The 26,907-nt window shown below is 38.4% G+C and overlaps 1 long non-coding RNA gene across 3 annotated transcripts; it reads left to right on the top strand.

Annotated features, from left to right (window-relative positions):
- Positions 1 to 28: 28 nt before the first annotated feature.
- LOC123643737 lies at positions 29 to 26,907 on the top strand. 3 transcript variants are annotated; one of them, XR_006736909.1, is made up of 4 exons: positions 29 to 219; positions 1,180 to 1,590; positions 23,580 to 23,718; positions 26,854 to 26,907. It is a non-coding gene; the product is annotated as an uncharacterized LOC123643737 (long non-coding RNA). The 3 variants fall into 3 exon arrangements; XR_006736910.1 differs by having other exon boundaries at positions 1,180 to 1,339; positions 23,580 to 23,762; positions 26,854 to 26,906; XR_006736908.1 differs by having other exon boundaries at positions 23,580 to 23,762; positions 26,854 to 26,906.

The raw sequence follows: 26,907 nt of genomic DNA, 5'->3' as shown, positions 1-26,907 counted from the left end.
GATTTTGCAGAAAGCTTCACATGTGAGATAAATGCACTCAAAGATTCCTCACAAGTAGCTCTTTGGAGCTTCAGATGTGAAATGGATCATTCCTCAATCTGTAATAGACCCTTCTGTGAAGCTCTTCAATCAAACCAGAGAATTCAAGGTGAAATTAAGGGAAGGATTGGAAACCCCTACAGGGGGACTTGAGCGAACTAGCTGAGAAAGGAACCTGAGGTATTTTCCATGTGCTGTCTCTTTTTTTAGTTCTTTTCTTTAACATAGGAAGGCTGTCAATCAATGTGTGACCTTATATGCTGTTTGTGCATAATACCTGGATACAACAAGACTAGCTGTAGGGGGAGTGACACATGCACCTTGGATTTCTTTCCATTTGTTACTTTTGTGACAACCTTTGGGTTATTTTTAAAGTACAGATTTGTCATAAGATTTTCTCTCTCTATTGAATGATTAATTATAGTGTTATAATTAATAGGATGAAATTTTATATCTTTTGAAAAAAACATAAATGTTCTCTTTGAAAAGTTAGTGACATGATAACTACTTTAATTTAGAAAGGATTGACATGTTTTGTTGAGTAATGATCCTGGTAGATAGATCTTATTTAGAAATTATGTTTGTAGATCATGTAATAGCTTTTAATAAGTTTGCTTCCTATAAAGCAATAAGATAGGGTCACCCTTATAAAAACCATTCTTCTGAAGTTAGTTTTTGAGTCACATTTTTAATTGATTTGGTGCCCTATTTTCAGTTGGACATTTCTAGGTTAATTTTTAAAGAACTCTAGAATTTTCGATGGGCTATTTAGTTTGGAGGAGCAGTGAATCCTGATACCAAACTAAGTAATAAAAACTATGCCTTGGAATTTATGCTCAAACATGGAGTATGTTGTACAATAGTTTTTGATGTGCAGGCTGCTGTGAAATGATTGCTATCCCATAACTGTGTCATAGTTTTCCTAAGCCATGGAGACGGTGTTGTTTGTAAAGCTCAATTATTAGTATAATCTTAAGAGCATATTAATTGCCCAGGAGGTTTATATATTTGTTCTGTGCATGTGATTAAAGATCACGGCAGTTTATATGGCATAATTTTAGAGATGAAGAAAATGACTATTGTAATACTCGCTACTCTCAGTTTCCTCTACAGCAATGCCCTTACACCTTTCTTTTGCAGGCATTTTGTAGCATCCTAAACAGAAGGATATTGCAGGGAGCTGATTCTGCTTTGATCCTTGTGCTTGTTGTCAAAGCGCTTGGGATTGAAGAGACTGTTGGCTACAATTGACTGTGACAATTAGGAGATGATCAGAGCCCTAGAGTGGAGCACTTAAAGGGTAATTTACATGTCAGTTTGTCGAATAAAAAAAAAGATATTCAGCTAAGATTTTTTTTTTCCCCCTCAGAGCCTTGTAAACTGCAATTTGTGCTCTGGTAAGAAAAACCTGGCAGAGGAGTTAGGATAGCCATTACCATTTGAAAAGAAGCAATCAGAAGGCCGCCGCTGAGCCCTTTGTCCACTAAAAATGCTGATTTGCAGGCAGTGAGTGAAAAAGTGGAACCGTCACTAAATAAAACCGTGAGCTAGGTAACTACCCTCCACCCCAACCCTTGGTGGCTTTTTAGTGTTGGTTAAAGGTCTTTTTTTTTTTTAATGTATCATAAATCCTAAATTTGCTATCATTACAACATTGTTATTGGTCATGAATGTCCTTCCCTCTCCCCCAACCCCTAAAATAATAAAAGGATGCATTGAGAGAGTGGTAGGTGGAATACAAACCAACAGTCCATGGAAAGGCTGAAGCTACCAGTTGTATCAGATTTTTCTTATTCTTTTTCTTTTTGTGCACCATTGCAATACTCCCCTTATCATCTTTTCGATATGCTGTTTTTTCCGCTACTATCAATGTACTTCTAGGTTTTCCCATTTATATTTATACTCCAGTTTGGGAACAGTATTTCTAACCTTCACATGGTGAGACCATTTATTTGGGTGCACTTGGCTGAAAAAATAATGTAGCATCAGTCCAAGATTTACTTTTCACGTGATCATTTCTATACTCTTCTATTAGCTAATCCATATATACAACTAAAAAAAAATAGCTAGAAAGCTGAAAGAAGAGAATTGCCAGTAAATGGACGATGGTAGTAGTTATACATCATCCATTTAATTGTCAGATAGAATAAGAAAAACTAAAATTATTTCAAAAATTTTTAGTCTTTTTTCCTGGAAATCATTACTACTACCACTATTACTAGGATATAGTTCCAAGATTTTCACTTGCATAATTGTCTGGAAAAAATAGTCAATGTATCTGCACAATCATCTTGTGCAGAAATATGTAAATTTGGTGTGTATTTAATTCAGGGATATGTATTAACTTCCAATTGCAGATACATTTCACATCCTATTTTTTTTTGTTTGACATTTGGTTATGGTGAGGGGCATTTACAAGGAGCAGCATGGGGTTCAACATGAGTTTGTCCTTATCAATAAGAGCAAAGAACAGAAGCCAGAGGCTCCAACTCTGGGCATGTATCTGCCCATGGCTGTTCCCCCAGGTCCTTCACCTGGACACTGTATGTCTGGGCTTTAAGGCCACCCTTTTGTGGAAGAGTTTACTGTCTTACACCTCCAAATAAGAAGACTTTTATTTCTTTTCATTTGCTTCTAATATCTTAATTTCTTAACAAAAAAATTGTTTTCCCCAAAGCATGCCTTGTGAAAGAAGTTGTGTGTTCTATTTTTGGGGGGTTTTGAAAATCACAATAATCAGATTATGGAGATTAGGTGAGGGAAGACAGCACATAGACAGACATTGGTTTCTCCTCTGACTGCTTTGCAGGAAGGCCCTTAGCTTCTTTATAAAGTTTTTAAACTCTCTAGTTTGTGTGTGTGTGTGTGTGTGTGTGTGTGTGTGTGTGTGTGTACATGCCCGCCTAGCAATGAACACATAAGCAAGAATAAAATAAGATTGAGTAAGGTTATTAAGTACAAAGAAGATAAGCAGAGAGGGAGTCAAACAAGATCCGGGTTTCCCTAGCATGCGTCTGCAGGATGCAGGCAATGGTAAATCGGTATCAAAAATCAAGCACAGCAGGAGGTGTTGGTCTCCCAGGTAATGGGTGAATGATGAGCAGATGAGCCATCCTTCTATTGATTTCAGCATTTTGTTCCAGCCAGTCACAATTAACTTTGATTTGTTTTTACTTTCCTCTTATAGGTTTGCATTTAAAACACTCACAGAGCACTAATTGTATAAAATTCTGGTAACTGCACATTCTTTTTTTAGAGAGGGAATGAGTGAATGAATGAAAAGGCAGGGATTGTTTGCCATTCTAAGCGGGGAATCATCAGAACATCTCTACTTGATTGAAATTGGTTTGGAAGGTGAGCTGGAATGAGAATCTTGCAGCTAAAATGAAGTGACCCTGCATGCGGGTTTTTGGATATTTCTCATCAGAGAATTTTGCAGACCTGTTCTGGGACTTACAAGTTAATTTGAATTTTACTTATAAGACAACATTTAAGTCAATAATACGAAAACATTTTAAAGTACGCTTATTTGACTTCTAAGTAAATGGGAGCCTTTTGAAAGCTCCCTTGGAAATGTTTGAAATGAGTTTTTCCTCTTACCATCACAGTGTTTTTTCAACATACAAATTGCCATGTTGTGACAAAATAAATTATTGAAATGCTTTGAAAAGTTTTTAGAAACATGCCTAAGGAAACAATATGTAAATTGTTATAGTTAATTCATATGTCACTTTATTAACATTGCTGCTACTGAAAAGTCCTAGAACCTTTAGCACAACACTCCAGAACATTTATTGTCTTGTTTTAATAAGTAGCTGTTTCTCTATAATTGTTGGAGGTGGCACTGGGATTGTCAGATTTAGTAAATAAAAATAAAAAATGCCTGGTTAAGTCTGAATTCCCAATAGTGAATGAATAATTTTTTAGTGTGAGTATGGCCCATGCAATGTTTGCATTTTATCTGGCAACCCTAGGGGAGATTTTGATTTGACAGAAATTTCAACCAGGCATTGAATACATAACTTAATTATCTATAAATGATCATTTATAAGTGATTTTACCTTTTACTGTCAGATTAGATAGGCCAACCCAGCTTGTCCCCTTTAAATAGAAACCAAAGGCTTTTTAACTCCTTAATGCTAAGTTTAATTTCCTTCATCATGTTCCCAGAGAAAGTTACGACTTGTCATTTTGAGTAGATAGTGATACCAACCTCACTATACCATGGAGACTTCAGAAAAGATGGGGGAGTTTAGCTTACTTACACAGATCAGGCTCTGATTAGACTGTTTGGTGGTTACAGGTATAGGGAGTTGAAAGATGCAATGAGCATATATAATATTTGTGGAGCCACATCCTTCCTTTTGTGGCAGTATTGTGACTCTATAGGTAGCCAAGTTTGAAATTCTTGTGATTCTGATCCTGGTAAGATCTTCTGAGAAGGAAAAGCTTCTATGTCCTTGCACTTTTATTTTGTTTCATTTTACCTTGGTCACAATAATGTAGTGGCTATGAAAGAAGCTAAGCTAAAATGTGCATAAAATCAAATATCTGATTTCTCTTTGGGGCCAGCATGCATGTTTGCTAGTACATTTTTCACTGTCTTGATGCTTTCCATGGTTTGTCAGAAGAATCATTTGGAGAAGATAAGTTTAGAGCCCCATGACCCATCCCTTAAGCCTCCCTCTGATTTCAGCTGTAGCTTCAGTGGACAGTTCCCAGGAAACCCTGGCTGTGCCAGGACTGTCCCACTCCAGAACACTCTGTGATTCTCCCCAGTTTCTGCCTCAGCTTTCTCCAAAGTTGCGGGAGCTTGCTCAATGCTTCCTCAGGCTTAGCATGGAAATCTGGGGAGAAATAACACCCTCAAGGACAGCCCTCAACCAGTGGGAAGTGGAGGCCTGTGGACAAATATTCCATCCACCTATCTTTTGAGCAGGTAGTTCTGGGAGGCACAAGCCATGCTTCTCACAGGCCCTGTTTTCAACAACAGGGATCTTCTCTACCCTTTGGAACATCATTTGGCTTTTCCTCCAGCCCTTTCTTACTCCTTCTCTTCCCTCACTCTGATTACTGAGAAGAAACAACATATATCCAATTCCCTGCATCAGGCTCTGCTTTCAGTGGAACCCAACTAAGACACTCCTGATGCTCTTCTTCACCCAGCATCACACTTCTGTCCTCGCTCTAGTTCTAGATGTTTTGCTTCCTTTGGTTCCATCAAGATTTATTTTTCTTCTTCTCAGAGGAAGAGAGTCCTGCCCCTGTATCTACTGCTACAACTAAGTCGTATTCATTCACCTCGTCTGAACTCTCCTTCTTTATAATAAAACCATTATTGAATGCCCACTGCATGTGAGAACATATGCTAAGAGATCCATGCAGATTATTTCATTTAGCCCTCACATGTCCCTCAGAAATAAAATCAGTATTTCTATTTTGTAGGTGAGGAAGCTGAGGCTCAGAGAGATTAAGTGATTATTTTTCAGTACTACAACACTAGTAAGTGGCAGAATAAGCATTGATTTCTGATGTCTCTCACTCCAGATCCCATTTTTTCCATCTGATGTTACAATAGGCACACATTTAGAGAGGTCTGGGAGTGTTGGAGTGCAAAGGTCAAATGCAGTAAACTTGAACTTCCATGGTGAAGGGAGAGGCTACCCAGAAGAAGCCACAAGAAGATCCAGTTTCCACTTGGAAAAGGGTGGCAGAGTTAATAACCCTTCTTTATGATTTAGCTTGGGGAATATGAAGACCCATGGCAGTTCTTTTCTGTCTGACTTTCTCTATCTTGACAAAATTAATGTATTCCATAAATATTTAGAATTCTAAGCTCCTTAGGAACTGACTGCAGCTACATTTGGGGAGCAATAAACCTAGCATCTTTATCTTATTGAATCTATAAACCTAGCATCTTTATCTTATTGCATCCCTTGAAGTAGAGTTAAGGGTTCACCCATGCAAATCTTTCCTGACTTTTTATAGATTGAAATGCTATTCTCTTCAAGTTGCCATAATGTTAGGGACGCAACTCTATGACATTTTCTAAAACCTTCATGAGGTTGTTAGTTTTGAACAATAAATAAAGCTGAGCCCAGTCTGAGCATCATAGTGAGACCCCATCTCTGTAGAAAGTTAAAAAAGAAATTAGCTGGGTGTGGTGGTGCACACCCGTGATTCTAGCTACTTGGGAGGCAGAGGCAGGAGGATCGCTTGAGCCCAGGAGTTTGAGGTTAAAGTGAGCTGTGATACCACTGCATTCTAGCCTGGGTGATAGAGCAAGAACCTATCTCAAAAAAAAAAAAAAAAAAAAAAAAAGTGCTGAGCATATGCAATTTCTATTTGTACCTTGCTGGTTACTGTTGGGTTTCTTATGGCAACTATAGTAACTAGGTAGCCCCTCAAGAGTGAAAGCATAACCTATAGCAGTCCTAGTGCCATGTCACTGGGAGAATTGGCAACATCAGTAAAACATAACAAAGTTAGATGTAACTTATCTTTGCATGGTCACCAATAGGAGCTATGTAACAAAAGTAGGTTTTGTTTGCTGGACTACAAAATTGTAAAAGAGAACTCAGTCAATGTGTTGGATAGGAATACTTTCAGGCAGATTCAATACAAACCAAAGGGATCTCAACATGGGTGTAAATGCCTAAAATTCTACTCAGAGGATTTTTTTTTTAGTTCTTTGTGTATGTGAACCAAACTTGTCTTTACCTGTGTATTAAGTTGTCATGATTGGCTGAATTCTAATGAATATTTAAAATGTAAATAATAGAAAGCAATATGATTATTAATATATGTTTAGTTATTTCTGAATTACTATGTGTGTATTCTAATTAGGATTAGGGTTAATGAATCAGTGCAGCTAATATGTGAATAAATATAAATTACACAACTGACTCAGCTAGAAAAATTAGATTCACATACACCTTTACATAGCTAATGCTAAAGGTGGGAACAGACTCTATCCAAAATACTTCTTAGACCAAACTTAGAAAAGTCCAGGGCATCTTCTCTGAAAATGTCTGAAGTCATATTTTATATTTAATGGCTTTGTCTGTTTTTAGAGGTGTATATCTTAAATTATAAACATGTATATGTGAACTAAGAAGTATTCAATATTTTCATCAGGCAGACATTTGTGACTTTAGCTTTCATTGATGGAAGCACTCTCTTCTCTGTATTAATGCCAAACACTATTTGAACCAGAACAGTTTTTGTTCTTGGGATCTAAAAAGACAGAGTCTGATGAACCCACACCCTTTTATAGCTGGGAGAAATATTTTCTTCTTAACACGTATGTCGCCTGTAACTGTTGGCAGGTTGGGACTACTACCAGAAGTTAGGGATAGAGCTGACAGGTTGTGGATCCTCACCAGCCACTATTCCAATACCAAAGAGCCCTTGGGATGTAGCCTGACATGCTTGTGAGACAGCCATGCTTTCTCGCCTTTAAACCTGGGGTTTGGGAAAATTGTGTCAATTCTCTCAAGTAAGGATGAACTTCCTTGGGAATATTGGCTGTTCTCTCCATTTGGAAGCATATTGAGAAGACATAGCAGATTTTCACAAATTTCAAGCTTTCAGAATGACTTTGCTTGCCCTTTTGATTACTTTGCAAGTCAAGATTGACTTTGATATAGAAAAGTTCTCCAGTTTTTCCTTATACGAATGAGAATTGGCATGGCCAGGATTACAGAGTGAGTGTTATATCCCTGGGTCTTTCCACCTTGGTCTATCTCCCCCCAAATCCTGCACATCAGTAGGTTCCAGTGATTCTTTCACAAATTCTCTTATAATTGTCTCTTTTCATTTCTACCATCACTGCCCACCCTAGTCCATTTTCACCATATAACTGAATGATTTAATGGTTTTCTAACTGAATTCTCTGCTTCTACTTCCCCTCCTTTCACTTGCATAGTTAGATGAATCTTTTTAAAACTTGAGTTTGGGTTCATCACACCTCAAAACTCTCAAAGATTTGACTTTCTTGAAAGATAACATCTTTCAGGAAACTGACTCCCTTATTTAATAGCTTTCAAAATCTATTCCCAGTCTCAGAATGGCCAAAGCATTCATGGTACATTCATTAAAATTCTGGTATCCATTGAAGACAATAATTCTGGGGCAGCCATTTATTCAACAGGTATTTGTCAGCTGTCTACTGTGTACCAGCCACTGAGCTAGGTGTTGGGAATATCGAGGTGCCTAGCCCCAGTCCGCAGAGGTTGGAGTCTAGAGAAGGAAGTCTAGACAGTAAAGACACAACCATATTTATGAATATACACTTACAAATGAAGATAACAGGTCTGAAAGGCAGGCCTATTGTGTTTTTATAAATACATAGCAAAGGATTCAGACTACTTAACGGAGGTCAGAAAAGATTCTCTGAGAAGGCGATTGATTCTTCAAATGAAATCTGAAGGATGAGTTGAAGTTTACCTAGGCAAAAGGTGGGGAGACCCGTAGGTGAAGAACATTATCATACAGATGGAACAGCATGTGCAAGAACCTTGTGCAGGACAGAGCAGATACATTCAAGGTACTTTTAAAAAGCTTGTGTGGTTGAAGGAGACAAAGAACAAGAGGAAGAGTAAAGCAAGATGATGTGGATCATCCTGTGGATTGCAGTTATTGATACAAACTAGCAGTTTCCAACTGGGAACTGTTTTGCACCTCCTCCTCTTCCAGAGGACATTTGGCAATGTCTGGAGACATTTTTAATTGTTACAATTGGATGGGGGTTTTATTGGCATCTAGTAGGTAGAGGTGAGTGATGCTGCTAAACATCCTACAATGCACAGGATTGCCTACTACAGCAAAGAATTATCTGGTCCAAATGTCACTAGTGCTGAGGTTAAGAAATCCTGACATAGACAATAAAATTTCTTTAAAGAGTTTTGAGAAGGTAAGATGGGATGACATGACCAGATTTGCATTTGAATAGCTTATTCTGGCTGTAATGTAAAAAATGATATGGGGAGATGGTCAGAAGTGAGTTAGTATAGTTTTCTAAAAGAGTAGGTGAGAGATGATGGCAGCTTGGACTACTATGATGACAGAGAGGATGATGTATTTTTATTGCCAGGGAAAGTCATTCACAATGCATCCTTAGGGGGCACAAGTCAGATCAAAAGATGCTCTGCATAACATGACCTTGTCTTTGTAGTAAAATATTTGCAGGTACATATTTGCACAGGTAAAATTCTGAAAAGCTTGATACTAACATGGTACCATGGTGGGGGAGCAAAATTTTAGTTTATATATCTATTTATTTATTTACTCTTTGCTTATCTTTATATTTGCTATACATTGAACATGGATAATTTTTATGATAATGAAAAGAATTAAGTAAAAATTTCTGGTTCCAATCTACCTTTCCAAAAAAATATTATGGCTCAATTCTGCAGACAATTGTGATGCTATATGCACTTATGTTTTCCTTCAAAAATTTTCATAACAAATATGACAGATTATAAAAATAGAAGCCAGGAAAAGACTTGAAGGGCAAATCAAGTTTCCAAAGGATGATATCCAGTTATGAGTATTAACTAGTATTTATTCTTTTACTTTGATGGGGGCATGTGATCCCTGGATCTTTTTGTATACTTGCTGATTAAACCAAATTCTCATTTCTTCAGAGTGGCTATTCTTTTTTTTTTTGGAGACAGAGTCTTGCTCTGTTGCCCGGGCTAGAGTGAGTGCTGTGGCATCAGCCTAGCTCACAGCAACCTCAAACTCCTGGGCTTAAGCGATCCTACTGCCTCAGCCTCCCGAGTAGCTGGGACTACAGGCATGCGCCACCATGCCCAGCTAATTTTTTCTCTATATATTTTTAGTTGGTCAGATAATTTCTTTCTACTTTTTAGTAGAGACGGAGTCTCGCTCAGGCTGGTCTCAAACTCCTGACCTCAAGTGATCCACCCGCCTCGGCCTCCCAGAGTGCTAGGATTACAGGCGTGAGCCACCGCGCCCGGCCCAGAGTGGCTATTCTTATTCTTGCAGCGGCACATTGCCTAACCCGTGAAGTAAAGGGTCTGCTCCTTTTTTCCATGAGCTAAATTGGTGTTAGTTATTATAGACTCGACACAAAATCTACTTGTTAAAGGAAATGCTATAATCCAGTACTGCTTGTTTCTAGATGTATTTTGGCATACCACTTAATCTCCATGGGCCAGAATCTCTTCATCTGTTCTAGTTCAGAGAGCATATCTTATGATTCTACGATTCTAATTTTTAGATATGTTTGGATAGTAAATACTGTCATGGTAATGATGTAGCTGAATAGCTAGTATGTTAATACTTCAAGGTAGATTAATACAGGGTGTTCCAAAAGTCTCCACACAAAGAAAAAATTTTGTAAAATTTTGTAGTGATTATTTTGTAAATAAAGGTACATTTAGCTACAGTTTCCCATTTTTCCTGTGTATGGCAACTTTTGGAACACCCTGTATAATTGAGACAGAAAGTCCCTACATTTAAGTTGTTCCTTGCTTAATAGCACCTCTGCAAGTTACATAACTTCTGTTTGTCACCAGGGACCTGACTAACTGTAATTAACTTATTCACTAACAGTCTAGTGACCATAAAGGGGAGCAAGACACCTTCTATCCAGGCAACAATTTAGGTACTGGTAGAACCTAGTTTATTAATTTTTATTGTATTATTCACTCATTCTCTAAGTGTGATGTTTTCTAAACACTTATTATAATATTTGACATAGTATTTAGAATAAGCAACTAGTAACATAAAATTAGTCCACTGTAACTAATCATTACAAAATATACAAACAGAATGGTCTGGTGGAATAAGGCCGCAGAAAACAGGATTTCCAGACACACTCTGGTTAAGTTATTGCTCAGATCTTCTTTCCCTAATATTTTAAATAAGGGAATTGAAACAAATGATCTCTAATTTTTTTTGCAGCTCTATGTTCTATGCATTTGTTGAGTGATGATTAACAACATAACTATATAAGAAGTGCTATAATTGGAAGGATATACTTTCATTTTTCTTGACTGTTTCAAAGTTTAATAAGTTTAAGCAGAGTACTAACATTTTCTGTGAGACTCTGAGAATACATTAAGCTTTTGACTACAACTTGTTTTTGACGTATAGACAAAAAATAATTAAGGGTTTAAAAAATGTTTTGGCCTTATTCACATATGTCAAAAACCCAGCAATAAAAAAGGAAGACTTGCTTTATTTGGAGATGTGTACACAGGCTTTTGTTAGTTCCAGGATGATAACAAGGTGTTAGAATCGTAGAATGTAGAACCACAGATTGATGCTTGGCACACTGCCAGAAAATACAGGGTCGAAAGAACATGTTAATTTTTGTGTATTCTCAAGATTTTGTTATCCAGTCTCAGGCTGTTTGATCATTTGTTGGGATTTGTATTCTACTTCTAATTCTTGACCTCAGACTAATTCATAGAATGAAAATATTATTGACTAAAGGTTAACTGGAATTTAGTAGGTTATGAATACAGATGACAAGAAAGGTAACATAAGAAAAGTTAGCCTGATCAATACTAAGAAAAAAGTAATTTTAATGTGTCATATATTATTTGGAACACTTAAAAACACATTCATCAAGGCTGAAAATGTGTTCAGAATATCAGTTATTTTAAATACTGCTCCTAAATATTGTGCAAATCAAACTACTTTTATATTTTACATTCATAGCTTTTTAATTATTTTTCAGTCTCTGCAACTTTGAATTGGGCCACTCTCACCAATATTTCACACCTGAAATGGCAAATTAATACTACTGCTGTGGCAATAAGATTTGATTATTCTGACATCTCCTATTGAGGAAGCAGTTTACAATGTTATCAATAATGTTCTTTGGCAGTTAAATGTTTTAGATTTTCTTCTTATAAATACACACCCTATACATATTGTGCATTTCCATGTTATGGTTGATATTTATAACTATAAAATATTTATCACTGTAGTGTATTAACAATAAGGCAGTAACTAGAATTAATCTTATGCTAGGTGTTTGCATTTTCCAGAGGTTCTGACACCTAAGAGTGGTATTTGGCTAATGGTGGGCCAAAGGAACAAATAAAGAAGACACTCAGGACTCTTGGTAGAAAACATTCAAAAATTGATTTGATAGCAGATTTAATGGGAAAATATGCCAATAAGAAAATGCATTTTTTCAAGATTAAATTCAGCATTTGCTGCTTAATAGCATTTGTCATCTTCCAATTCTTCATATGTAGCAAATTAATTTCAAATCATTTTGCTCTTCCAAGTGCCTTTGTGTATTGTATTTCTTTTTTCATATCCTTTTGGATAACATTTGAGAAAAAAATAAGACTACAACAGTCAATGATTACATTCAGAATGGAAGACAGTTGTAAGACCAAGGAACAGGTGGAGTATGTACGATAGGAATATTCACTTTTTGTGCCACCATTTTGTAGCTCCTCAAAAAAAAAAAAATTAGCAAATGGTGGATATTGTTTCTTTACAAAAAATGGTTCTGTACTGGATCCATCTGTGAAGTATAAACATGTCATCAGCACTCATTTTCCATCTCCAAAAAACATTCCCCATGTCCATATTTGATTTTCAAGTGCATCTGTGCGCTGATGGAAACCCTCCCAACATGCTGCTACACAATTGCAGAACCCACACATTTCTGTCTTTGAATCAAGCTTTCACCAGAGCCTGGCCTCCCCTGGGTAGATGCTTGTTTCGAAGTTGCAAAGGTCCTCTGGGTGACCCCAATAAAAAAGAACTTCAATGTCCATGGTAAGGTTAAGTTATTCCTTTTTGGGAGGTGTTATTGCCCCATAAAGTTTTCTCTACTTTGTTCAAGAAAAAAAATTTTTTTTGTGTGTGTGTGTGTGTGTGTCTTAGAATTTTTCTTTTTATCCCCATGCTATAATTACCTAATTATTAGCACTTGTACTGCTGAGTTTCTCAATGACTAAACTCACATTTGAGAAAGAAAGTGAAATTTTGGATATTGGATTGATTGCTCAGGAAGTTTAGGTAGAAAAAGCAGGAGTTCATTTCAGCAAGTTGAAAGGCAAGCATCCTGAATTCTAGCAGTCCCTAACGTTATTGGTAATCACATAACCTGAAAGCATTTAAAACATCACTGAAAAAATTTCATCTCTTCATAAACGCACATTCAGAAGTGAGCTCTTTGGTAAAGGAGGAGATTTTATTTTTACCTCATTATTTTCCCTACACAGTGCCAGAGTTACCTTCGCTATAGAGCAAGGAGTAAGCTTTGCCTGTCATTTTTAATCAGGTTGTTGTAGGTAATTTTTGTTATGCCCCTCATTACTGAATTGTTTATCAATAGGTGCAGCAAGTGTCACTAGCTTTTCTCATCAAACCAGGTCTGACAAAGCAGCACAGTGCATGGGAAAGAGGCAGCTAGGTGAAACTAATGCCATAGATGTTTGATTCATTAGGAGCTTATTGTTAACGGGGATGTCTGATTGTAAAGGCTCAGTCAAGCAAAAGAGTGCAGAGTAATCAGTCGGATTTATAGTTTGCAGGGCTCAGAAAAAAATCAACATAAACCTTTGGATATAGCAGAAACAGAAAAATCCCCTTTGGGCAGCCCTAACCTGGAACCAGCCAAATAAGGTCATGCTACATGAAGGTTTCCTGTTAGGTGATGGGAGATAGAGGAGGATTAGAGCCATATGGCATGGCCTATCATACCTTCTGACTTAAGATAACAAAGCCAAGCTTTGTGCTTAGCTGTTTTTGACTGACATCATCAATTTTATTTTATGTTGGTCACCTCCGGTAACAGGAAAAAATGGCCTAGGGTTGATAACACATGTTTTTTTTTTTTCTTTTAGTATTAAGATGCCTAGAAGCTAGTTTTGTGCTGTTAAAAATTTCAAAGAATTAGTAGCTTCCTCTTCTATCACCCATCCTGCAGCAACTGACAGCCCCCCTCCCCCTTGTTTTCGGCTTGTACCTTGCAAATGAGAGGCAGCCTTATTCAGAACCAGATGCAAGTCTCCTAGAGAATGAGCATAAGCTGGTGTACTTTAAGCCTAATGGGAAGTTTTATATGCAAGGGCCTTGAACTGATTAGTATAATTCCCTCTTTAATACAGCTGTCCCTCCAGATTAAGGTAAACCAAATGTTGCAATCAGAGATTAGTGTACCTTGCCAGTTATTAACATCCCCGGGTGCTCAGCAAGCACGTCAGACGCTAATGCTGTGTATTTATTTGCTACTTCCCCACTGTAACTTGAACTTCTGCACCTGTCAAAGCATTCCAGCGAAGACAGGGGCATTATTGGAAAGCAAAAGTTTTATACCTGTACACCTGTTTTGTTTTGTCACAGCTAAGATTTTCTTTTGGCGTGCCAAGACTGCCAGGTGCTTTAATCTGCTACTCTTCTGGTTTTGTAAAGAAAGACTTTGTGCACTAAATTGCATTTGTTACTTTCATATGCTTGCTTTTGTGCAACTGGCGAGCTACTCACCTAAACTTTGTGAGAGCGTGTGTGTGCGTGTGTGTGTTTTCTTTTACAAAGGAGGTATCTGTAAAGGGTGAAGTTTCTTTCCCAGAAAACTCCACACCTATCCCCGCTGTGTTCCTTAGCCTCGGCTGGGTCTTAGTCACAAGGTGGGTCCACAGCTGTGATGTATTTAGCAGGATATCCTGCCTTCTTGCAACCCAGATGTCAAGAAAGACAAAGTCCTGGCTATCTCAGAAAGATCTGGCCATGTCTCTTTCCCTCGGCAGGCCCCACAAGGTCACACTCGGACGCTAGGCCTGAATCCGCACAATAAACACACGGGAGAAGTGAGGGACGGTAACTTGGGCTGTCTTGCGGCCAGTAACGTCGGTCCAGTCTCAGCACTCCCTGATCTCTTTTCATCAGTGTGACAGATGTGCCAACCCCTAAAGGAAAAGGATGGAAACTTTGAGGAAGAGACCTCACATTTGTAGGATAAAGTGCTTTTGTGATTTTTAGCAACATCTTTCATTACTCAGAGGCTGAGAGTCAAAAAGTGCTTTCTGTGAAAAATGCCTAGTTTGCTAAGTAACCGCTAGGGTCATGTCGGGATCTGATTTTTTTTTTCTTTAATATGTGGGTTTCAAGCATGTAGCTATGCTCTTACAGAGCAATCACCTGATACCAGCAGCAGGGAGGCAACGCCAGCACCCCCGCCTGATTTTGCCAGACAGGAAGGAGCCACAGTTTCTTGCTAACCTGTGACACTGTAAGCAGTTACCAGTTCAAGTTGTTATCGGTGCTGGGGGACCGTTTCTTTTGCTTGCCCTCCTTACCCCAACTCCATCGTGGTATTTGCACATTGATTGCATGGTGCAGAGTTTCTACATATTATAGCTTAATTGCAGATTTTTTAAAAAGACAAAAATATGTTCATATCTTAGGAATTATGTCTTGCAGCCTACTAAATATGCTAATGCAGCACTAAGCAGGGATAAAGTTCTTGCCATACCCCCCAACAGTTGCGTGGAACCTGCTGCCAAGTGATTGTTAATTGTGAAGCACCAGCAGGCTTTGCAATCCATCTTAATTGTCATACTTACTTCAGGTTTTGTGATAAGGCTCGATGTTCTGTTTAAAGTGACAATGTTGACAAGGGGAAAGGGTGTGGGCCCGAGCCTGTGGTTCTGAAGGGGTTGCGTGCTCTGACCTGCCGAAGGTTGATATGGACGGTCTGCGAGGGGATTTTAGTTGTCATGGGGTCCCCAGGCGGTTGAATGGAGAGACTGTCTGTCCTGCTTTTTCCTGTTAGGATCCTGACACGTGGAGCATTGATGAACTCAGCACAACGTTGAATGGGAGCTTTTTGGCAGCTGCGACACTGGGGCTAAGCTGCAGGTCAGAGATAACACCAGTGCGGATCTCCTCCTGCACACAGCTCCTAGCGTGCTTTCTTCCCTCCTGAGTGCAGGAAATGGCTCATGTTAAATACGTTCACTTTTCAGTTTTCCTTTCTTCTAAAATGGAGCTTGACAGATTGGACTTTTCAGCTCCCCCTTTTTCACCACCTCTGCTTTCTACCTCAGAAATACTCTTCAGGAAGCAGGAGTTAATCTTGGTGAGGAAATGATAAGGTGATGCTTGATTTTCAGGGGAAAGGAGAAGGATATGGCTGCCTTGTTGCTGCACATAAACTTAGAGCTCCTCACCTTTGAGACTTGCCTTAGCTCTCTCCTTCACGTCTCTTCATAAAAGAGTCAGAGAGTGGAGAGTCTACCGCCCAGGCGCATGTAGGAGAGCACCCTGTAGCATTATGTAGCATTAGAGAAAAGGAATAGCCGATTTGGGAGGCAATGCTCACTTTTAAAGAATGTTTGCTCCAATATTTATGTTTCCCTCTACGGAAAGGGTGCATCCCTGCTCACACCAAAATGCTTCTGCATTGTTTGACATGCAGCTGAGTTTAGCAGGTTTCCGAGATGTGGAGAACAAAGAGAAACTGCCAGCAAAGAGTTACTCTAATAATCTTTTGCCAACATCCTGTATTCACAAGAGCTATGTAGAAAGAATTCTTTCTAGTTGTTGTATCTGCTCTAAACGTGGACAAAGCTCCATTTAAAGGAAAGGTATTTGAAATGGATCCTTGTGTGGTATTGATTAATGACTATGAAACTAATACGTGAAACCACTTTCAAACCAAGTCGAATTCTGACTTAGGGTATGTGTGTAGAGCTTCCGTGAGATATGAATGTTTCCTTTTCTCTTTGTTGATTATATGATGCCTGTTGAAGCAAAAGGGATGTGTGTGTGTCTGTGCGTGTGTGTGTGTGTGTGTGTGTGTGTGTGAATGTATATGCAGGTAGAGGGGATCGGATGGAGAAAGAGAGAGGGAGTGGGGAGGAACGAAGGGGCTGGGAATGTGGTGAGCTTTCTGGTCAAGGTTCAATAAGCATCAGAAATTAAAGGTTGTGGGTAGACTTGAGAGTAACAGGATAGTCTCAGGGCTAACACCGTGGAACAAGTAGTGTGATGCTAACCTTTGATCTTTGTCACCTCTCACCAATTTTGTGCACCCTTTCTGTGTCATGAGAGTATAGAGCAAAGCTGAGAGAGAGGGAGAAAGAGAGAGAATGAGCAAGTGAGATGTATAAGAGCCAAATATGGTGAGTCAATAACCCTGAGGAGAATGATTCAGGTTTGGAACTCCATCAGAATTTGCTCTGATGCAAGATAGTGGCGCCAGGCCTTCCATAATAAAAACAGTTTTATAGTCCTCCCCATCCAATTGTACTCTGTAGTCTTCATCCTCTTTGAGTGATTGGGATTAGGCCATTTCTGTGCTTAGTCTACACACCTCCATGGCTATTGCCAGAGGGGGACGTTCAAGGACCTCAGAATTTGCCTAAATTTAACTTCAGGGAGAATAGCCAGAACTGGGCAGCCTCAGGACCCCAAAGAAATAGCAGATGAGAAGTGTTCAGTACAGTAGTGAACACATAATAGATACTAGGGAAATTCTTACTATTTCTTTTGGAAAAATGAAGCCAGCTGAATTTCTTGTTGAATACTTCCTTTGGCTGTGTTTGCTAGGTGTGGCACTGCCTGAGGAAATAGAAGAATTTGGTAGGGGCTCCTATCCTGATTGGAAGGTTTAGGTTTGGTTGTGTTTTCTATCTGCTTGGTCCAGACCAGTGTGAAAGTGTGAATATTTGAATTGACCTGAGCCATTCTAAGTCTAGCTATATGTGGTCACATGTCATTGTCACGAACTCCAAGGAAGATAGCTATCTATACAATGGGATATAAAGAGCCTGGAAGATACTGTATGTCCCCTGAGTTCCTCCCCAGTTAACCATGGCACCTGCTAACATTCCTGACATTTCTGTTGGTAAAGACGTTCCTCTAAGTAAATGCATGTTTTCTTGATATTCCCTTTATGGTGCAAGTATGAAACTTGAAAGTGGCCACCTTTATTTATGTGGATAATGTTGATTTCTTGTTTACTATCTCTGTGACAACTGGGAAGAGAGAAACTGGATTCAAACGGTAGCTAAATGGAGCTTTGTTAAGTATAGTACAAGTTCTTGACCATGTCATGGGTATAGGAGGTTACAAATTGGGGTTTGTATTCCCCCAAATAATTTTGGATGTATCAAGATACATATAGACTTCAAGAAAGCTTCTAGTCTGCTCTGTGGAACAAAGAGAGCTTGATTTGGCCTCCTTTATTTCTCTTCAACCAGCCTTTTTATTTCTTATCACTCTACTCCAGCCTACAAGAGAAACTGCTTGTGCCCATATATTCTTGTGCCTATCTGAGGTCTTTACCTTGAAGACCCTAGGTTAGGGATTCTCAAACATTTTTCTACTCTGAAATGCATGTTCGTACATAGGATACTTCCATGGATCTACCTCAGTTATGGTGCAAGAGGCATTCTATGTCAACCTCTATTTTAAACATGTCTCCTTTTAGTGACACACTGCTTCCTGTGATTCTGTGGTGTCCTCTTGGGAAGACATACCCCTTTATTCTTTTTTATATCCTTCAAGTTCATTTTCCACCACTGTTTGAGAGTTGCTGCCGTAAATAATAATCCCTTGATTATCTGGGTGTTTTTTTCTTTCTTTTTTTCACATAGTTTGTGTGCCCTTTGCCCTTTCTCTGTGAGCCTAACTCCCTGTAACTATGTGTGTGTGTGTGTGTGTGTGTATGCATGAACATATGTATATATATCTGTCAATCTACATATTTTTTAAACAAGAAATAAACCTATCTTATGTGTTTTGCAATAGGTTTGGGTTAATGGTTGTTTTAACTAATGAAGATTGTTAAGTCACACGTGAGCCTTCTCTTCTTTGGCTGTGTGATCCTCATCCTTTAAGTTTTCTTCATTTATCATATGATTTTTACCCTTGGCTTTTTTCTTGGGCTAAAAAGTATGTGTATTATTTTCTTTCTGACTGCACTAGTCTTACATATGTATTGCAGGGTACTTGGAAATATAGAAAATTATGGGTGAGGATAAACTCACCTGTAATTCCACTATTGAGAGTTAACCATTTTTACAATTTGGTTGTATTTTTCCAGCTCATCACTTACTGTTTTATGTATTGAGAATGCATTGGTCACTTTATAATTTTTAAATTGTTTTTTGCTTTTCTATTCAGACTTTTAACTCTCCAAATTCTCCCCATTCCTTTTATGTCAATGGGCCCCAAGTGGGACCAATATAATACTTCAGTCCCTAACGCCAGATTTGGCTTGTATTCTGGGAAGGTTAGCTCACAGCCTCAACATACTATATTTTGTTCTTCTTAATATGCATTTTCCTGCTCTGAATCAGTGATTTATTTTTTGATCTTTGTTAATACTTCTTTTCAAGCTTGAAACAAAAGAAATTATCTAAAAATAACCAAAGACTATTATCCAAGACTTTAAAGTAGCATGAGCCAATAGGTTGACACCTTTGATCCTTAGGTAAAAAGTTACAGTTCTTTTGTTGGCTTTCTGCAAAAGGAGGAAGTGGTGCATATTACACAGTTAATTCTATTTTATGCATGAAGGGACCTACTTTGGATGACTAGTAAACAAGTTCCAACACTTTTTTTGGGTGAAGTGACTGATTTATTTAATACTTATTTATTGAAGTGAGCCCGACTCTGTGGCAGGTGCTGTTCTGGGAACTGGGATTCAGTAGGAAACAACACAGACCAAGAGCCACCTTGGTGGGGGCTTACTATTTAAAAATATAGTAGTTAAGCTTTTTAACTTTCAATTTAAGTTTCCAATTAAAAAATTAACTGCACTTCATTTTCTAAATTGAGTCAGTTTTGAAGTATGTGGGGAAAGATCCCTATGATTGCAGTATTACTCTGATATCAAATGATATCTTTCCTTCCAGAGACTTCTCTCACTCATTACCTGCCAGCTTCCAGTTTTTAGTAGGCAAAAAGACAAACAAATGCAATGGCCAAGACCGATTTTGATGAATTAAAGATAAATGCCTTCAATTTTAATTTTTTGATTTGAGGAGGAGGAAATAAACAGGAGAGGTAGGAGCAGATATGTTCTTACAACAATGTTGCACAGCAAATGCTGGATGCAAAATTAGGAGAGATCCTTTACTTTCAAATAGAGCTGCACAGTTTTTTACTTGAGGTTATGGGCTTTGCCACTTAGCTAATTTGAACAGTAATGGAGAAATAAATATCAGTAACTAAGCAGAGAAATAGTGAGTGAAGCAGAAAGACAAAGGCTCAAAATTTATTTAACTCAAATGTGTAATCCATGCAGGCTCTAGTAGATGTGCAGTCACTAAAGGTCTAGAGAAGTATGTGGACATTGAAAAAACAGATTAGACAATGGTTATTTCAGTGGTTTTATCACCCCCTTGTTTCAGTTTGAGTGTGTTTTAGGTAATGTGTCAATCAGACATCAAGAGAGACCAATCTTACAGATAGAAATGGACAAGTTTTTTTTTTTTTTTTTTAATCAGAATTCAGGACATGCCATAGGCAGTTAGATTGTGACATGGAAATATTGAAAGTTTAAATGGATGCTACATGAGAAATTATCCTGGATTCTTGAGTTGGTGTGTAAGAATGGAGTCTTTGTTACTTTTTTTAGAGGTTGATGAAAAAAGTATGTGTTATAACTCAACCGAGAAAAGAAGAGTGTGTATTGGAGACAAGAACTTGTGCAGTTAAATAACTCAATCTGTGGAAAAGAATATAGCTGCTGACTAGTGCCTGAAGATGCAGACTGTCAGCTAGAAGAGTTGATCAAATTATTCACAAATGCTGGAAAACTTGGGAGAAGAAGAAAGGAAAGAAAGGAGGGAAGAAATGAAGGTCAGAAAGGCAAAAACAGAGAGGGGAAAAAACTCAAATAAACAAAGGAGAGCTACAATGGATTACATTAAGGCATAATTATTCTGGAGTTTTGATACCAGCTCATCACTAGGGAAAAGTGATGTATTTTAGGTGGAGTTGTATAATTTACCTCTATAATTATTTGGGTCTGGGGTAACCCAGGAACAAAGAGTATAGTAAAATTATGTTTAATAGAAAGGATAGGAAATCCTTTTGAGCTTAAGTGATACTTCGTGAAGAAAGATGTAGAGACTCCAAGTTTATCTTTTAGTCTAGTTTTTATCTCTATTTTAGCATGTCGTGCTTAATTATAAACAAAAAGTAAGCTACAATCAACTTGATTTTGTTTCCAATCCACACTTTTCCTTTACTTGGCCATTAGGCTCTGTCCCTATCATATCTAAAAGTCAGTCCAGATCTACCTGCTTGTTGAAGGTTTCCTTTCTTACGTGAGATGAGATACAATACTGTCATAAACCTACAGAGACATGTATGTTTTTTATTATTTATTGTGGTCATGAACACTGTCTTTCTCAACATGTAAGAAAGCAGAGATGGTGTCTTCATGTTTAAAAAACATGTACAAAACACACAGCATAGTGTGCCGCATCCACGCTTTGTCCAATAAATATTAATTGATGTTGATGAGAGAGCACATGTCACTAACAAGAACCTCCTGCCTAACTCCGAATCTTCAGAGGCCTGAGGATTCTTGTGAGCTGGAATGATGCCCTGTTGTTGCAATTCCTTATGTTTAGAGTAAATGAAGAGATAGTTTTCCTTTTTAAAATCAGCATCACTGGTGAATTTAGTGTGATATATGCATTACTTGTATTGATTTTTTAAGAGTTCCTTAATTCATAAAATTAATATTATATACTTTATAGTACATATATGCAGCATCTATATATAGTATACACACCCACTATATACTGGACAATATGAAATTTTAAAATAAAAAACAAGAAGATAGTATTTCTACCTTAAGGGAAATCAATATATTTTGGTCAAAGACATGAAAATCTTTAAAATTGTATTTTCTTTATGTTTGGCATTTATTCATCAATAAATATTCATAAAAGAGCTACAAAATACAGAGATAAAGAAGGCACCGTTATACCCCCAGACAGCTTTTAATCTAATGGGTTAAAGACAACCACGATGGAAAGAAAATTGTTATTTTCACAAGAGAGCCAAAAAACTCTGAAATGAAAATGACAAAAATATCTAACATCAAAGAGTCCTTATGTGCCAAGTGATATATATTTTAGGTGTGTTGCCTCGCTTAATCCTCACAACAACTTCATAAGGTCAGTATCCTTACTTCCCCTGTTCCACCCCCGTTCCCTGCCACCTCCCAGATGAAGCAGCAGAGAACTTGCAACTTTTAGCAAGTTGCCCCAGGGCACACAGCTAGGATGGCCAGGATGGGCCTGCGGGGGAACCGAGGCAGCTGGACCCCAGAGCTGGAGATGCCTCCTAGGGGGTGGGGATGGAGAAATCACGTTGGATTGGGGAGGGGTCAGACATGGTGGCTTGAAAAGGGGACAGTTAATCTGGGTCTTAAAGGTTTGGCAGGACTGTGGCAGGTAGAGCTACGGGGAGCAAATGCCAGTTTGAGAACTGTTGCGTAGAGGGAGAGCTCAGGCTTGGGTAGGACAGAGCCCAGGGGGCACCAGGAAGATGCAAGGGGTGCAGTTGGGAGGTGGGATTAGTGGGGGGGCTGAAAAAGAGAGAAAGACCCAGGAATTTGGTCTAAATTCGGAAGGAGTTGAGTATAGAATAAAAGATTTATAATAAAAACTAAGTGAATGGATAATAATGAAGAATAATCATTAGGAAGAGAGTGTCAATAGGCATAGACTTCTTGGATGAACTAGATTTTAAGCTAGGGTTTGACATTTATGGAAATGGAGTTGAAAAGCATGCCTGCAACCCACAATGCTGTGATTTAAATAGGAGACAAGAACACAGGAAAAATGAGGACCTCTGAAAAATAGCCACTTTTCATGCGTTCAAGGACTGCTGAGGGATAAGGTTGGATAAGTGAATTGCTACCTCTGGAGACTTTCTTTTCCCTCCAGTCATCTCCATTTCAGTGAATGGCCCACCAGCCACTCAGCTGTCCAAGTCAAAAACATGACAAGTTAGTTTTGATCACTCTTTTTCCTCCCACTCTAAAATATATCCTGAATCTGCCCTGCTTCAACTCTTTGTTAGATGTCCCAGAAGGTGGGCACTCTGCTATGTGAAAGCCTCAATCAGATTGTCCTCTGAATGCTGCTCCACTGCATTTGGAATAAGTTCCAACCTCCAAGTCCCTCAAATTTTCAGCCTTGGCTTTTTTTCATTGTGCATCAGCCTTCCTGCCTCCTTTCTGTTCTCCGGACTCACCATGTTCAGTCTCACCTGACGGCATTTTTTACTATTTTTTTTTTTTTTGACGGACCCCTCTCTTCCATCAGAAAGTCAGCTCAAATATTCCAGGTTTTGAGAGCCCTTCCCTAAATAACTAACCTAAAGATCCATGTCCATGACTGTTTTCTTCCCTTATTTTAGAAGGAAATCACTATCTCCATATTTAGAATTTTTTTTTTTCAAATCAGTCTTTTTCCTTCTACTCAATATATTTTCTACATAGTTCTTATACTTTTTAAAAATTATTTAAAACAACATCTATGTCTTCTATTTCTGTTTCTCTCTAGAAGAATTTCGGCTCTAGAAGACAGGCCTTGCTTTGTCTTCTCCGGTGCTGCAAACTCAGTGACCAGCAATGTGCTTTGAATATAGTTGGTGCTCAGTAAATATTTGCTAAATGGATGAAGACAAATGAAGAGAAGAGGGGTGAGGATGGCTTGAGGAATGGGTAGAAGCTTGCATTTTGTCTAGTAAGTGATACAGATCATGGAATAAATGTGTGTATGTTTTTTCTAAGTTCTGTTTCAACAGTTAACTAAGTTGCTTTCTTCTTGCATACCAGCTTATTGATGGTGGGTAGGTGGACTAAACGCCTTTTGTGTTACAGGGAGAAAACAAGCCTGAGATCTAAAAGAAAAAAAAAAAAAAAGGCCTTAGTTAATCCGCAGGGTGGGTGAGAGCTCGGCCAGTATGCTCTTTGGAATCTGGACAATTCGGGGACAGTCACACTAGGGTACAAGTGTTGGGGAGGTCAGATGAGTTGAGTTTGTGACATGTGCAATCACTCTAGACATGTTTGATTTTTCTACAGTATTTCATGGTGACATTTAAATTTGAATGGGAAATGACCTCCTCGTTTCCAGTTCCTTTGCTAGCCAGTATAGGATTGCTCCTTCAACAAATACTGGGGCATGTTGTCGAGCAGAGTTCTCAAGTATCTTAACAGATGGTGTTTACAAGTTTATTTTGTAGTAGAAATTGTGATTTCAAGACAAGGAAGAGGTTGTAGGAGCTATTTATTTTTACTTTTCGAAAGGAATACCTTCCTGGCAAATAATAAGCCAGCAGACCCAACAGCTTTCTTGGAAAGAGTCAGCCGCTGTAGGTATGGGAGAATTCCTTTGGCTAGCCTTAGCTTCCCTGTGCTTGTCTTGCACTTGTGTTGGCACAGTCGGAGGATTTTATTATTAGCGGTGTGTCCTACAAGCCATTCATTCATGGAATAGGGCCCTGGGAGAGGAATCTTAATGTGAAAATAAAATTGTCATTGTTTTTCATTGGCTTAGGGGACATTTCCTGTAATGGAAGAACATCCCTAAATAGAAAGACCTCAATTAAAAAAAAAAAAAAAAGAAAAGAAAGAAGGAAAGAAAAGGTGAGGAGGGAGAGGTGTTCGCAGTGGAATCAGCCAGAACTGAGAAATGAAGATTTTGCTTTGTGCAGTGCTAGTTGCCTTGCCAGGCTCAAGCTGGCACTGTGGGCTTGCTGTAGCTGCTGAGCCTGAGCTGAGCAGAGGAGACAGTTTGCTCTGAGTTTATTGCCCAGCCTCATCATGCGTCTCAATATGTTTTTGATTTCGTATTTTAAAAACAAGGTGAATGATCTCGAAAGGAAATCATTGCGGGCGATTTTTAGTTTTTGCTTTTTCTAATGAACAATTAAAAAGCAATCCTGGTCCCATTCCAGAGATTTTCTCATTTCTTAGTACAACTGTAATTTAGGCACATTGAATAGTGTAATGGTGTTATTAGATATTATCACGTTTATTTTATTCCTGAAAATATGTGACACACCTTATTTGTATTCTTCTTGAGGAAATGTCCTGGAATGGGTTTTGTCTGAGTTCCTTTCTGTGCTTGTCATAAGGTGTGTTAAGTTCCTAGGAATAAGAATAGAATAGCATTTCTTTCTTTTCTTTTTTTTTTTTTTTTGGAGAGCATAATGATTTTGAGCTTTGAGGAGTTTCAATAGACTATTGTTGCTTGTTTTCTTACAATGCTCCAGCTCACCAAGTCCCACTGTGACACACTTCCTACCTCCGATGGCAGATATTTATATTTCAAATTAAAATAAACTGTAATTAATTTTCTTCTGGAAAATTTTTGGAATTTTGTCTTTCACGATCTATGAGGTAATTGGAGATACCCCAGGCTATCACAAAACCAGGGCTGGGAATCACTGCTTTAGTGATTAGCACTTTGTAAGCCTTCAAAAAATATTAAAACCAGGATAGATTGTCTAATTTCTGGTGGGCGGATTCACTTTAGTATAATGTAATGTGTTAACACATGCTCAGAGAGGAGGTTGTGGATTCAGAAAGATGGCTTTTGCAGAAGGCTTTTATCCAAAATAATTCAAAAAATAACAGGAACAGTTGTGTATTGGGGCAGAAGGAGTAAGGTGACTCAATTAAATGACAGAGAAATCTCCAGGAAAAAATTGTCTTAAGTCCACCCAATCCTAACAATAACATTCTCATCACCGAAGTCAATAATCCTGTAATAAATATGTAATAACTTTGAAAAGGATTCTTTTATTAAGCATTTTTGTGTGATTGGCTATGAACCAAATATTGAAACCAAATATTGCTTTTCTTTGCTTCAAGAATGATAAAGTTCTCTTCTATGTCTCTAAAGAGAATCTTAAATGAGAAGGATAAAAAGAGTAATTTGCAAATAAATTCACCTGCTGCATTTGTGCCTGAAGCCTCCTATATTTACCTAATTCATTTTTGGCCCTTGCTTAGCTCTAGCCATGGCGACACGCTGAGAAATTAATGCCAAGTGCTCCCGGCTTGCTGGAACATTTGCACAGGCCGTGGTGAATAAGTGTGGGGAGAGCAAGCCCCAGGGTGTGGGTCCTCCTCAGTAGGGGGTCTTCAGCGTCAGTCTTCGGCAGGGTCTGAAGAACCATTGTGTAGTCTGGCTAATTGGTAGTTAGCCTGTTGCCATTTCATGGATCCAGGAAAGCAATTTGGTCCCTGTCCACATTCAGAGTTGGGCTCAACACGCTAGTAGTCCTGGATTGAGAGAGTTCAGGATCAATTTGATACTAAAACCTGGATCTACTTGTGGCTTTCTGAGACAGATTTAGAAAATGTTTGTAGTGTTCACAGATGTGTAATTCACAGATCTACAACTGCATATGTGGTTTGAAAAGAAATTCTAGTAGGTAGACAGGTAGACTGAGAGAAGCAATGCTACCCTGAAAACACTTCTGTTTTCTAGTATGAGCGACTTTCGGCAGGGATGTCTGGTTTGGGCCTCATGAGTTTTTTTGCCTGGTGGTCTGCAGGGTAGTTTGCATTCCAGAAGATAGGCAAGGCTATCTTTCTGCTCCTGAAACCTCAGGAAGGTACTCTCATGTAAGAGATGTTTCTCAAGCCTGTTTTGGAAAGAGAATCCCCCATCACCTGGTTAATATAGGTAGTATCTGATTAATACTCCCAGTGGTCTTGAATATATTTTTGCTATAACTTTTTAAAACAGGCTAGCCAATATTATTTGGAAAAGGTCTCCTTCATTGTTAACCTTTCCTCATCTTTACTTTCTTGATCTACAGGTAAAAACACAGGTGAAGAACCATTTCATACCAGCAGCGATGCTGTGGGCCCGC

The sequence above is a fragment of the Lemur catta genome, chromosome 8 (assembly GCF_020740605.2).
Source record: "Lemur catta isolate mLemCat1 chromosome 8, mLemCat1.pri, whole genome shotgun sequence".
Lineage (NCBI taxonomy): Eukaryota > Metazoa > Chordata > Mammalia > Primates > Lemuridae > Lemur > Lemur catta.
Note: the sequence above shows the minus strand (reverse complement) of the source record. Positions and strands in the feature narration are given on the sequence as shown.